At 37.5% G+C, this 12224-nt stretch overlaps 1 pseudogene; it reads right to left on the bottom strand.

The window, feature by feature from the left end:
- Window positions 1-486: 486 nt before the first annotated feature.
- LOC101572581 lies at window positions 487-934 on the bottom strand (annotated as a pseudogene).
- Between the last annotated feature and the right edge of the window lie 11290 nt (window positions 935-12224).

Here is a 12224-nt window from a genome sequence, read left to right as displayed (position 1 = left end):
AAATAATCAATTCTCTAGCTTTAAAAATGTACATTCGGCACTTTCCTAGACCTTTTCACTGTTTTCCCTTTTTGTGGTGCTGGGGCCAGATCTAAGGCCACACGCATGCTGCACAAGTACTCTAGTCTCAGCTACAATCCCTCAGCTGTAATCGCAGCCTTCTGGCCTGTTCTTTAAAACTAAGCACTGGGTTTTTAAATAGTATATGTACATTTTAACTGCAAGTCTAAGGAATAAATAAAATTCGTATTTTGATAACTCATAGTGTTTTATAAAATGAAAAGCTGTCTATTAAAATACACTTTTCGCTGGGAAAAATAAATAAGAGACAAATGGATGTATACAAAGTAAACATTAACTTTTGTAGATTTCAGTGTAGGACAGTCCACTAACTAAGCATATTTGCCCTTATTCCCCCAGCTGTTCAACTTCTGAGCTTAGATCTTTTAAAATCTTTTTGAGATATTATTATGTTGAGATTTATTTTCATGCCACATCATCTCCAGCTGAGCTCTGTGCACTAACCATTCTCTGACTAGTTATTGGGAGCTTAGTGAGAAGCCCCTGGAACACCGGTGGTGGGAGTTTGCCGCACACCTGCAGCGACTGCTGCGGCCGTCCACACAGGGCAATTGCATTTGGCAGATGGTCCACACCCTTCTCATACTCGCCTCGAGCCAGTAACTTTTCACCAAGCTGTATTTCTTCAAGGAAAAATTTATGAACAGCTTTAGTATCTTTAAGGCCAGGTAACTTAGAGAGCCCAGCTTTCTGCTTGGCAAGCTTCTGTTTCTTTCTTTGTTCTTGAAGCCTGTTCTTGAAGTTGGGATTACTTTGCTTCTTGTGGTCGAAGTAAACGCAGGACCTGGTGAAGAGGGCCCCGCACACGCCCGTGGCACATGCCCGCGGCGATGGCGCTGTTCCGACCCACCATCTCCTTTCTACTGTACTGTGCCAGGCGCACCCGGCCCGCACCCGAGAGGCTGGCCACAAACCTGAGAGGCAGTGGTACCTCCCGCAGCCAAAGCCGCTGAAGAAGACCGGAAGGACCCCATTGAGTAAAATCGAAGGTACCATAACTATAGTAAAAGAGCAGAAACTGCTCAAAAGGAAAGGACAATTGGGATGAGGAAAATGGGGAAAAAAAGAAACAAAGGAAGGGATAAATCAGGGAGGTATATACATAGGATGGCTAAGACGATTGTAGTGTTGATTTTTATTGGTTTATTGAAGAAAGCAGTTAATGCTTAATTTTTTCTTTCTTTCTGTAGACAGGGTCTGTAGACAGGGTCTACAGGGTCTCACTACGTAGATCAAACTCGTAGTGATTCTCCTGATTTCAGCCTCCTAAGTGCTGGGATTACAGGAGCGCTCCACTATACCCAGTCTCAATCGCCATCTCAGCGTGCCCCGCCGGGGATGGAACCCCTGTCGCTGTGCTCTGCCTCAGCAAGCGATTTAGTCCGCTGAGCTATCAGGTCAGCCCGTCTAATGCTTAAAATTTTTATTTTGACAAATTTTGCATACTTATATCTGTTAATCAGAGCCACTGCTTTGAAGAAAACTGTGAAGAAAACTGTGTAACCATGTATTAATCATGGTTAAATTTATATCACCTTTTTTTAATTGCTTCATTTCTAATGTCTTATCTATTATCCTTTTAAAAAGTCTCTTTAAAAAAGGACTCATCACTCTTCTGAGATTCATGTGTTAATTTTGTGCATTTTTTATTTTTATGCAAATGGAATTATTATTATAATTTTTGGTGTACCAGGGATCGAACTCAGAACCTTGCGCCTGCCAGGCAGGCATTGATGCTGCAGAAATACTTCCACAGCCCAGCATTATGCAATCTGTGCCTAATCTCTTTAACTTAAAAGTATGTCTGTATGATTAATTTGTATTTTTTCCAGCAGGCATTTGATTTTCCTATCAGTTATATACCACATTTTGGTATATGGTTTTGGTAGATAAAATACTTGTTTGGTTTGGTGTATTTCCAGAAGTAGATTACTACATAATGTTTTCACTTTATTGGGTCTTATCAAGTAATTGCCCAAAGCTGTTTTACCAATTTGTACCTTAAGCAGCGTATAAAAATGCCCATTATCCATATGCCCACAAAATTTTGTTTTCAATTTGTTTCTTGTAAAATGTATTCTCTCTCAGTTTTTCGCTTGGCTTTCTATTTTTTAAATCATGTCTCTTAGTGAGCAGAAAGTTTAATTTTAATAAGGTCTGATTTATCAATCTTTTCTGCTAACCCTATTGGTTTTAGTGTCCCACTCAAGACGTTTTTCCTGCTATCAATGTTATGCAGATATTTCTTTTTATTTGTTTTTAGATCCCACATTGGACTTAAGAATTATTTAATACCTAGGGGCCTACAAGATATCTCAGCAGTCTGAAGCACCTACTTAGGCAAGCTTAGGCAGGCACCACATGCCGTTCCAGCCCCACCCTCTGGGCTGGCTGAGCTCCCCCTCCCCCCAAAAAATTAATACCTAAATATGGAATTCGTGCACAACTAAGAACACACTTCATAATATCCATAAGGTTTAAAATAAATCACTTCTTTTGGAAATACCTTAATACTAATGACAGAGTAAAACTTCTCCAGTGGGTCTGCATATAGAAATTGAGATTTCAAAGCAGATACTAATATCATCCACTGGGGGTTGGGGACGGAGGCATCACAAGGACCCAGGTTCGATTTCCAGCATCACGTGTCATGCTGGCCACAAAATTGTGAGTGTGCTGGGCTGCCTGCTAAAACCAGATGTGGCAGCACATGCCTATAATCTCAGCCCTGGGGAGGCTGGGACAAGGTGGTCACTATGAGTCTAAGCTGCCTAGTGAGACCCTGTACAAAATAAATAAATAAATTGAAATCAACCACTCAATGAATAGCCACAATTTGAATATTTTATTTTTATTTAAACAATACAGATGGGGTAATGGTAAAAATTCCTTAATATTTGTTCTTGCATATGTCCCTTAACTTTGGTCCTGTCCATAGGCCAGAAAGACTAACTTAGTGTTATATGGTACTTCCTTCTTATGTTTCAGAAACAAATGAGAATCCTTTTTTGTTTTTTAATGTATTTGATACAGGGTCTCACTGTGCAGTAGAGATTCTCCTGTTTTCAGCCTCCCCAGCACTGGGATTATAGGTGTACACAACTATGCCCTGACTTGGTGGCCGGCTCAGTGCACATGGGTCCCATGCAGCATGTGGTGTCAGGGATGGAACCTTGGTCCCTGTACTTGCTTAAGTGAGTGCTTAGTCTGCTGAGATATCTTGCTGGCCGTAGAGTAGAACTTTTTAAAAGTGTGTGAATATTTTCATTTTGGAATAATTCAGTTTACAGAAAAACCAGAAAAATAATTCATAGAGTTCTAGTATACCTCTCTTCTAATTTCTACTGAAGTTCAAAAGATACATTTGTCAAAACTGAAACTAGCATTGGTACATTACTTTATTGAAACATCTCTGAGTTTCCCACAAACATCAGTTTTCTGCCTTGAGATCCATTTTAGGACACTTTGCATAGTGATGAACTAGATTTTTAATAATAATTGAGTATATAAAGGACAGAAGTAAAGCTTCAGGCAATGAGGTGGCTTCAAGGTGATGCCAGTAAAGGAACTGAGCAAAACCAAGCAGTGAAACATGGGCTGCAATGAGGTGTTGACTTAGCCCAAGGAAGCTTAGTAGCAGGCACCACAAAGTAGAGTAGCTTGGAGAATTTTTTTTTTCTTTTTTTTGGTGGAACCAGGGATTGAACTTAGGCCCTTGCACTTGCCAGGGAAGTGCTTATTCCACTGAGCCATCTCCCTGGCCCTGAGAATTATTAAAGATATGACATAAACCAATTGTGAAGTGGAGCAGTTATGCTGTATGAGCATCATGAGGATGATGGATGGAAAGCAAGGATGTTGAAGGGTGCTGGAAAGAAAATGGATTTCTAGACTTTCTACTCAAATCCAGTCCTGGAGGGAGTCAAGAAACCCATGGGGCAAGGGCAACACTGCCTTTCTATCACATTATGATCTATTCTATGCACCAGTCACAGTGATGGTTCTTTCTCCCTCTGTTCCTCACCATCACTTTATACTTACACATACACAATTTATAGTCTAATTTTTTTTTAGCAATCTTCTCAGTAGGTGTAGTCATACTGCCAGTTTCAGGAAAGGAAGCAGGCTTACAAAGGTCATGTAATTATCATTAGATCAAAGTGTCAATAAGTTGTGTAGCTCAACATCTGACCAACTCCTCATTGACTCCAAGGCTTGTGCTTTGCTAGCTCAACATAAAATTCTCTTAATTATACTTATCACAGTCTATAGCGTAATACTCTTCCTCTTTCAAAGGATTGCTGAGTGTTCTGTGATTGTATTTATTCAGTACTTTTTCCAAAGGAATCTCCTGAGGACTTTGATGTACTGAAACATTCCTTGAAGGCTCTGGACTTTTCTCTATTCTTTCGTGGATGGTGATTACACGATGAAGGAGCAGTATAGGAAGGCCAGTCATTTGAATAATGGGGTCAGTTGAAAATTGTGAGTAATTATGTATTTTCAAAGTTCAACTTACCTAGGGACTTCAATCGTGTCCTGTATTACTTTCAAGAGTTCCTGTTACCACATTTTGGCTTGCAACCAGAGATACAATAAAGAAAGCCAACCTGAGAAGGGGCAGGAAGAAGGTACTGGCAGTTGCTTCTGGGGTTTTCATCACACAACTGAGAGGAAAAGGAAACTGCATGAACTTTTCCTCTACTTTGATCTCTTGGGAAAATTTGTATCTTGAAAAGGAAATATTTGAAGCAGTGTCTTCAGAACATCCCGTTCTGATCTCACCTTTTATTCTTCCTCTTTCCTTCACAAATCCTTTCTAGAACTCCAGACTTTCTACTAGACTTTGGAGATGTTAATCTTGTGTTCTCCAGGGTCACAGTCCCTTAACCTGGACAAATAACTAAAAATTCCACATTGCTTCTCTTTAGGATGGAGAAGTTGACATTTTCTCTGCATTCCATTAGGCTTGTATTTGGCATTTTTTTAAATGAATTGATCTGTCTTGAATTGTAGCTGTGTTGTGGAGTTGGATGGTTTTTCTGTTGCGCTAATACTTCAATATCGTATACATTTCTTAAACTCTATAAGTCAACTTTGCCTCTTATAGCTGATAAATGTCAGAGCTCTCCAGTGCTGTTTGTGCCCCTCTTTGGCTCTAGCCTTTACTTAGATGAGCTCATCCAGATCCATGGCATTAACAACCACCTACCTTTTGTCAATCAACCAATATCTATCTGCATTCTGGCTTGTTCCCCCAAACACAAAGATCTACCAGTAATAGGTTTTCTTATATGTCTCTGTAATTTCTGACTCTCTAGTCCAAAACTAAATTATAATGACACCAAATACTGCCAAAATCTTTTCATTCTACTAAGTGAAAGTGGCAGCAGCTTCCACTTGTTCACTGAATCCCTAATTGCAAGAGTCTCAATTAGTTTGCATTCACTTATTCTCTACATTAATCCATAATCAAGTCCCATTGCCTCCTCTTAAATCTAACCACTTCTCACCTCTACCTATCTTAACCACTTTTCCTGTCACTGAGAGAAAATACCTGAAATGTGCAAATTAAAAGAGGAGAGGTTTATTGTGGCTCACAATTCAGAAGTGTGGGTTTGTGCTTGTAAGCAGGTTTAAACAAAAAGAGCACTGATTGAAGGACCAGTGTAGAGGAAATATGCTCATGTCATGGTGGTAAAAGACAGCATGGAGTGAGGGTAGGGGAAACCCTTCTAGGTCATTTCAGTGAACCACTTCCAGCCAGGCCCCATCTACTAACCTCTAAGTCAACTATAGCACCCATTGACTTAACCACTTCCCCAAAGCCCCACCAATAAGCACATAAAGCTTTTGTGGACATCTAGATATAAAACTGAATACAAGTCATGTCCCTACTCAGTCTTTACTATAGAAATTTGTTCTAACAGGCCTCTTTGTTTCTGTTCTTGCTCACTGACCATCCATTCTGTGCAAGACAGCAAGAGTCACATTTTAAATTAATAAATGAGGTCTGCCACTCTAATCAGAATCTATCAATGGCTCTTTCCAAGGTAAATAACATAAACTTCCAACAACTTGGTCTATAAGACTATGTACAGTTTGTGCCTGTATATCTTTCTGCCACTTTATGTTATTTCCATGAATGAGCATGGCTCTTGATGTTCCTGGGAAAAGCAGTGACAGATGAAGAAATAAAGATAAGAGATGAAAGCTGAGGCCTGGTGGAGCCCTCTCTCTCTCCTGATGGGAGGAAAGGAACTGCTCGACCATTGTCAGGACATTTATTTATACACTGGACAAGGTTGTTATCACACGACACAGGGTTGCCTAGCAATTAATGATTTAATTGTCTTAAGCATAGTGTTTCAGGGATAAAGTTGCTTGATTGCTTCACACACTCTTCATTTTCTTAGACCAGCCTTGCCTTGTCCTCACATGTGTGACCAATTTTAATTCAGCTGCTCCCTACATGTTAGCATTTTGTCTTTTCTGTTCTTTTTAAAGAGAATAAAAAATAATAAAAAATTAGAAACAATACAGAATTTCAAAAAACAAGGTGATAGGAATTCAACAATGGGTGTTCTATTGACTATTGTTTGCAAAATAGTTGTTCAGATTACCAGGTATAAGCACACAAAATTAGTCAAAAGTTTTAAGTATTAACTATTTAGAGCCATACTCAAAAGTGAAATAAATCAGACCTACTTGTGTAAACATGATATTGTTTCCCTAGTCTGAAACAGTAAATAAAATCTGAAAGGTATAATAGATATTGTGAAAGTAAAAGAAACTGCTCAATAGGAAAGTACAACCTGGAAGAGGGAAAGAAGAAAAGGAAGATAGAGAAAGAGAGAAAGAAAGAAAGATAGAAAGAAAGAAAGAAGAAAGAAAGAAGAAAGAAAGAAAAAAAAGAAAGAAGAAAGTGAAAAAATGTACACATACACAAGATAGCTTAGATAATTACACTACTAATTTCTATGGGTTGGTTTCTTATTTATTTATTTTTGATGCAGGGTCTTGCTATGTAGTTTGGACTCACAGTGATTCTCTTGTCTCAGCCTCCCTGGTGCTGGTATTACAGATGTGTGCCACCATGCCCAGTCTCTGGGGCCTGTATGGTGCAGCTGGGGTTCCAGGGCTGGCACGGCATGAAGTATTGGGGATCAAACTCTGGATCTTGTGCTTGAGAGGCAGGTGCTTAGACTGAGAAGCTATCTTCCCAGCCCCACCTCTTCTTTCTTGACTGACCTTATGGTCCTCCAAGGTCAGGGTGGTTTTTGTCTAATTTCCTTTTGCTTACTGCACCCTTATGAATCTTTATGCCTTTCTCTATACAATGACCCTTCCCAGATTTAGGGATCTGCTTAATGAGACCATAAATATGTTTTCCATCACCTCTCAGTCTATGCTATCTCTTTCTTGTAAACAAGGACCAAATAAAATGGAATGAAAATCTAAACTTCACAAGGATAGGAGGAGCTCTTTTATAAAAGCACATAGTAAGTGTTCACTACTTTTTGATTATCTGAATTAAATGCTCACCATTTTCCTCTTGAATGTCCCTTCAAATTCTAAAATCATGCAATTCTTGAATTGTGCAAATCTTCATTTTTTATTTTATATATCAACCTTAGCAGTTTTTACTAAAGTAGATACCCATCCCAAATCCGGAAAAATCAATTTAGTTCTTTCAAGGCATCTTTTGAAATTATTATTCATGGTTAATCCATTTTTATATCTTTCATCTCACATAAAAGGCGTCTTTCAATTACTCAGCATCATAAATGTTTGTTTTCAACATTTTTTTTTCAGTGCTGACACAATTGATGAAGAGATGAAAAAAGGGAAGAAGTATAGATGACTCATATAATGGGGGCATGGACTGTACAGAAAGCCTATGATGCGGAAGTTATATCATTTTTATTTCTTCCTAAAATGCTTAAGGTATTATCTCCTTAACTCCACTTTTTCCTAATGAAGAAAATGAGGTTGCATTTCTAGTAATTTTTCTGGGGCCATGCTGGTAGTTAGGGAGGGCACCAAGCAAACATTCATTCCGTTTGTTTCAAACATTAAAACATTTTGTACCATGTTACCTTGTGTAACAGAGTTATGGCAAATGTGGAAATATTTTATCCCGCTAAAATGACACAATTTTATTGTATCATAAAATTTTGGAAATGGTACCATCAGTAGCTGGTTTCTGTCTTCCTTATGCAGTTACTAAATTTAACTGCTATTTGATCCAGAGTGGTAAAGTGGAATTTCCTTAGGTGGAAGCAGTCTAATATTCCAAAAGGGCATATAAAACAAGATTCACAGAGGGAAAAAAACTATTACAGAGAGTGAAGATGAGAAAGAGAATTTATCCCCTGAACAGAATGCTTAAGTACAGTCTTCAAAGTATCACCTTCTAAATGAGCCCTACAATTAATCTCATAAATGTACTTCTACTAAGTGTCTAATAAATACTTGGGGGAAGCAGAGACAATTATTCCTAAAACATTTTAAAAGTCTGTCTTCCTTTATTTCCTATAGTTTCCTTATTTTTCATTTGTTTTTGTTGTCCAACAGTTAGTAGTTCCAAAGTAAGCAGTTTGCAGTGTTGGAAAATTTGTTCTTGTATCTTTAAAACCCATTGTTGACCTTCTCACATTCTAATTAAAATGGTAAGATTCATTGGCTTTGCACAATATGGTGTGAGAATCATTTCATACATAGTGTCTTATTTGTTTTGACAAGAACCTCAAGTTCACAGATAGCAAGCAAGTTAGGGTGAAGTAAATGGTATCACATATTTAACTTTGACTATATCACTTAATACCTCTATTACCATAAAGCTTAATGTTTTTCTTCCTCAGTTTCCACAGCTGGAAACTAGAAGTATAGATAAGTTTTTTTTTTTTTTTTTTTTTGCCATACTGGGGATTGAACTCAGGACCTTGTGCTTGCCAGACAAGCACTTATTCTATTGCGCTATCTCCTCAGCCACATAGAAATAAGTATTTGATAAGATTTGATAAGATTTTTTTAAGTGAGGTAGAACTGAATTACTATTAACATCTGCCAATGCTAATCAACAGATTAAGTAGAAGATATAATTTCTCTTCATATGGAATATTTCAATTAGGCATCAATAATGCTCTTTTGGTAAAAATACTTAAAATCGGAACCTCACTCTGTAGTAAAAGTTAGGGCAAGATGCCTCAGCACAGGTATTAGTAATCCAGTGTGATGTGACATCCTCCTTTGATATAGTGTAGAGGCTGAGGGGAGAGGCTGCTCTCGGGAAAATCTGAGCAGCTCATTCAATCCCCATTGTGGGATTCTAGTTTGTACCTCACTAATAGGAATTCATGTTCATCATTTCCCAGGAACATCTATATGCCCAATGGAAGCAAAAGGGTTTGTTCTAAAAATACACTGAGAATAATTTTGGTTGAGTGTGCTTTGTAAAAATCTAATGATGGCAACAACATGGATACATATTATAGAGCAAGACTTCCTTTTACACAAATATTTGCTTGTGCATAATGATACCTTCTATTCAGAGATTCACCTCTTATCGTAAGTTTACACAAATTGTTTTAATACCCATTGTAGCATACATGATAGTGGCAGGTTCATCCATAAGAATCTATTTCTAACTATGAACTTTGTTGGTTACCTGTGAAATATAACAGAGAAACTGAAGATACAAACAGAGAAATACACACATATCATGAAGTGGGGATAATTTCAGGCATATAGTTGGTGTTAAATCAATTTTATTCTACTTAATTCTGGATAGATTTTAAAAAGCTCCTTTCATTCAGATGGAATACTAAGTACATATCATTTATAAATTAAGCTTTTGAAATGCTTTTATGGTTTGTGTCTAGTTGTCCCCCCAAAGCCTCATGCAGTTATAGGGGAGGGACTTCTAGAGTTTGAGATTAATTCATGATCAAAGCTGGGATTATGGGTCTTAGTTCTACTGAAATTATAAGTGTATTACACACAGCAGATAGCCTGGGTGCAACTAAAGGAGACAGACCTACTCTCTGTAGTCATTGTTGCTGCTACTCCTCTATTTTGCTGCTTGATCTTTGCTGCTGCCATGAACTGCTGCCCTCTGCCAGGTGCCTCTCTGCCTTGGAGCCAGATTAGTATGGACTGAAACTTCCAGTGACTGTGAGCTAACTAAACTTTTCCTTCCTTCATTTTGAGTGTCAGGTATTTGTCCCAGTAAGGAGAGAAGAGTAAATGAGATAATGCCTAATATATTTTTGTTTTTATTTTAAGTAATTCATTGCTGGCTCAAGGATGTTTACTTAAGATTTTGTTCTTAATAAGCCTTTCTCAAAGTTAGTATTTGAAATGGTGTCTGCTCTCATAATTCACAAGTGTTCATTTCATTCCAATTTAGAATAAGCCCCCCAAACCCATTTTGCACTACAGCAACGAATGATAATAAATTTATATGAGATAATTTTCCTCTTTGGGGTACACAGTTAAACCTCCTCTTCATTGGCAGTAGTAAAAATATATCCAGATTGGAAACACACCACATTTTGAACCTAGTACAAAAAGTGTGAAACATAATTTTGAATTTCCTTGGCAAGACGTGTGGATAATTCAAAGATAAAAGGTAGACATGGCTTATAAAATGTTTCAAAGGCATGACTGTACATCAAAGAATGATTGTTAAATAAAAACTTGATTAAAAACAAACCAGAAACTTTAGACCTAAATTTTATTTAAGATGAATATAGGTATCTTTTTATGAAAAAGAATGTAATTGTGAAAAGTGGACATGAATTGTGCTAAAGATCAGGCTTTTAAAAAATCCATAATCAAAGATTTTAGTATGCAAATCTAGCTTTAATCTTGTTTCCAATTTTAGAATGATATTGTCCCATCAAGGTAGGATTACAAGGAAATAGTATAGCACAATGTGAAAAGGATTGGGTCATGATCTGATCTTGGTCTCTGCTACTATGTGTCCTTGTAGAGTTAGGAGCTGTCACAAATTAAGTGCCTTCATCCACATAATGAGGATGGTTAGAGTCTCCTCTCTACCTCCTGCATGCAGAGTAGAACTGAAGATTAAAGAAACAGATTTAAAAATCTATTGTGAACTTTAAGACTTTCCAAAAATTTTGACAATGTTTATGTATTCAGTTAAAACAATAACAACCACAAGAGTTGTATTGCTTTGCAAAAGTATTTGTCTTATCTACTGGTATTGCTATTATCTATGTATGACCTGTGGGTATCTGAGACACCATTCCAATTATGACTGGCTTAATAATGATTGATGAACTACTTGAGCTCTTCTCTCCCGGAGTTATCCATGCAACTAGAGTCATCTGATGCCTCCAGTGGGTTGGGGTGGTTGGATGGCCTCTGTCATGTTGTCAATGGCTTGTGTTTGCTGTCAACAGGGCTGGTTGTGGACCTTAATGAAAGGGTTCTTTTGACTCCACAAGGCATTTTCTCCTTCGTTGGCTTGGTCTGGCCTCTTTACATGATAGTTTTAGCACAGTATTCTGAGAGCATAAGAACAGAAGCTAGAAGGGTTCCTGGGTCCAACACTCAGAGTTCTTCCATCATCATTTCGGTCCTATTCGATTTATCAACTCAAGTTTATGAATTGGGGAAATAGATTATATTCATTTTATTTTGTTTTACAGAACTGGAATCTGAACCCTGACCCTCACATGTGTTATACAAGAGCCTTACCACTTAGTTATATCTCTACTCCTTCTACAAATTTTATTCTGAGATAGGGTCTCACTCAGTCTCTTAGCCTTGTATTGAACATGCAATCCTCCTGCCTCAGCCTCCCTAGCAGTTGAGATTAAATACCTTTGTTACCAAGCCTCATCATACTCTAATTCTTAAAGAGAAAAGTCTCAAAGCCACATTACAAAAGCTAATGCCCACAGAAATGTGAAAAATATTATGGTCATATTCATTTCCAATTTACCACAATATCAATTTGACACTTGATTAAAACTGGTTGTATAATATAAACAAGCCTATCAAAAAGACTATGGCAAAGATTACGAAGAAAAATATCACATTTTCAATTGAGACACTTCATTTAAAAATGACCAATGAATACGCTAAGATTCTTTTTTTTTTTTTTTTTTTTT

The sequence above is a fragment of the Octodon degus genome, unplaced genomic scaffold (assembly GCF_000260255.1).
Source record: "Octodon degus isolate 3935 unplaced genomic scaffold, OctDeg1.0 scaffold00004, whole genome shotgun sequence".
Classification (NCBI taxonomy): Eukaryota; Metazoa; Chordata; class Mammalia; order Rodentia; family Octodontidae; genus Octodon; species Octodon degus.
Note: the sequence above shows the minus strand (reverse complement) of the source record. Positions and strands in the feature narration are given on the sequence as shown.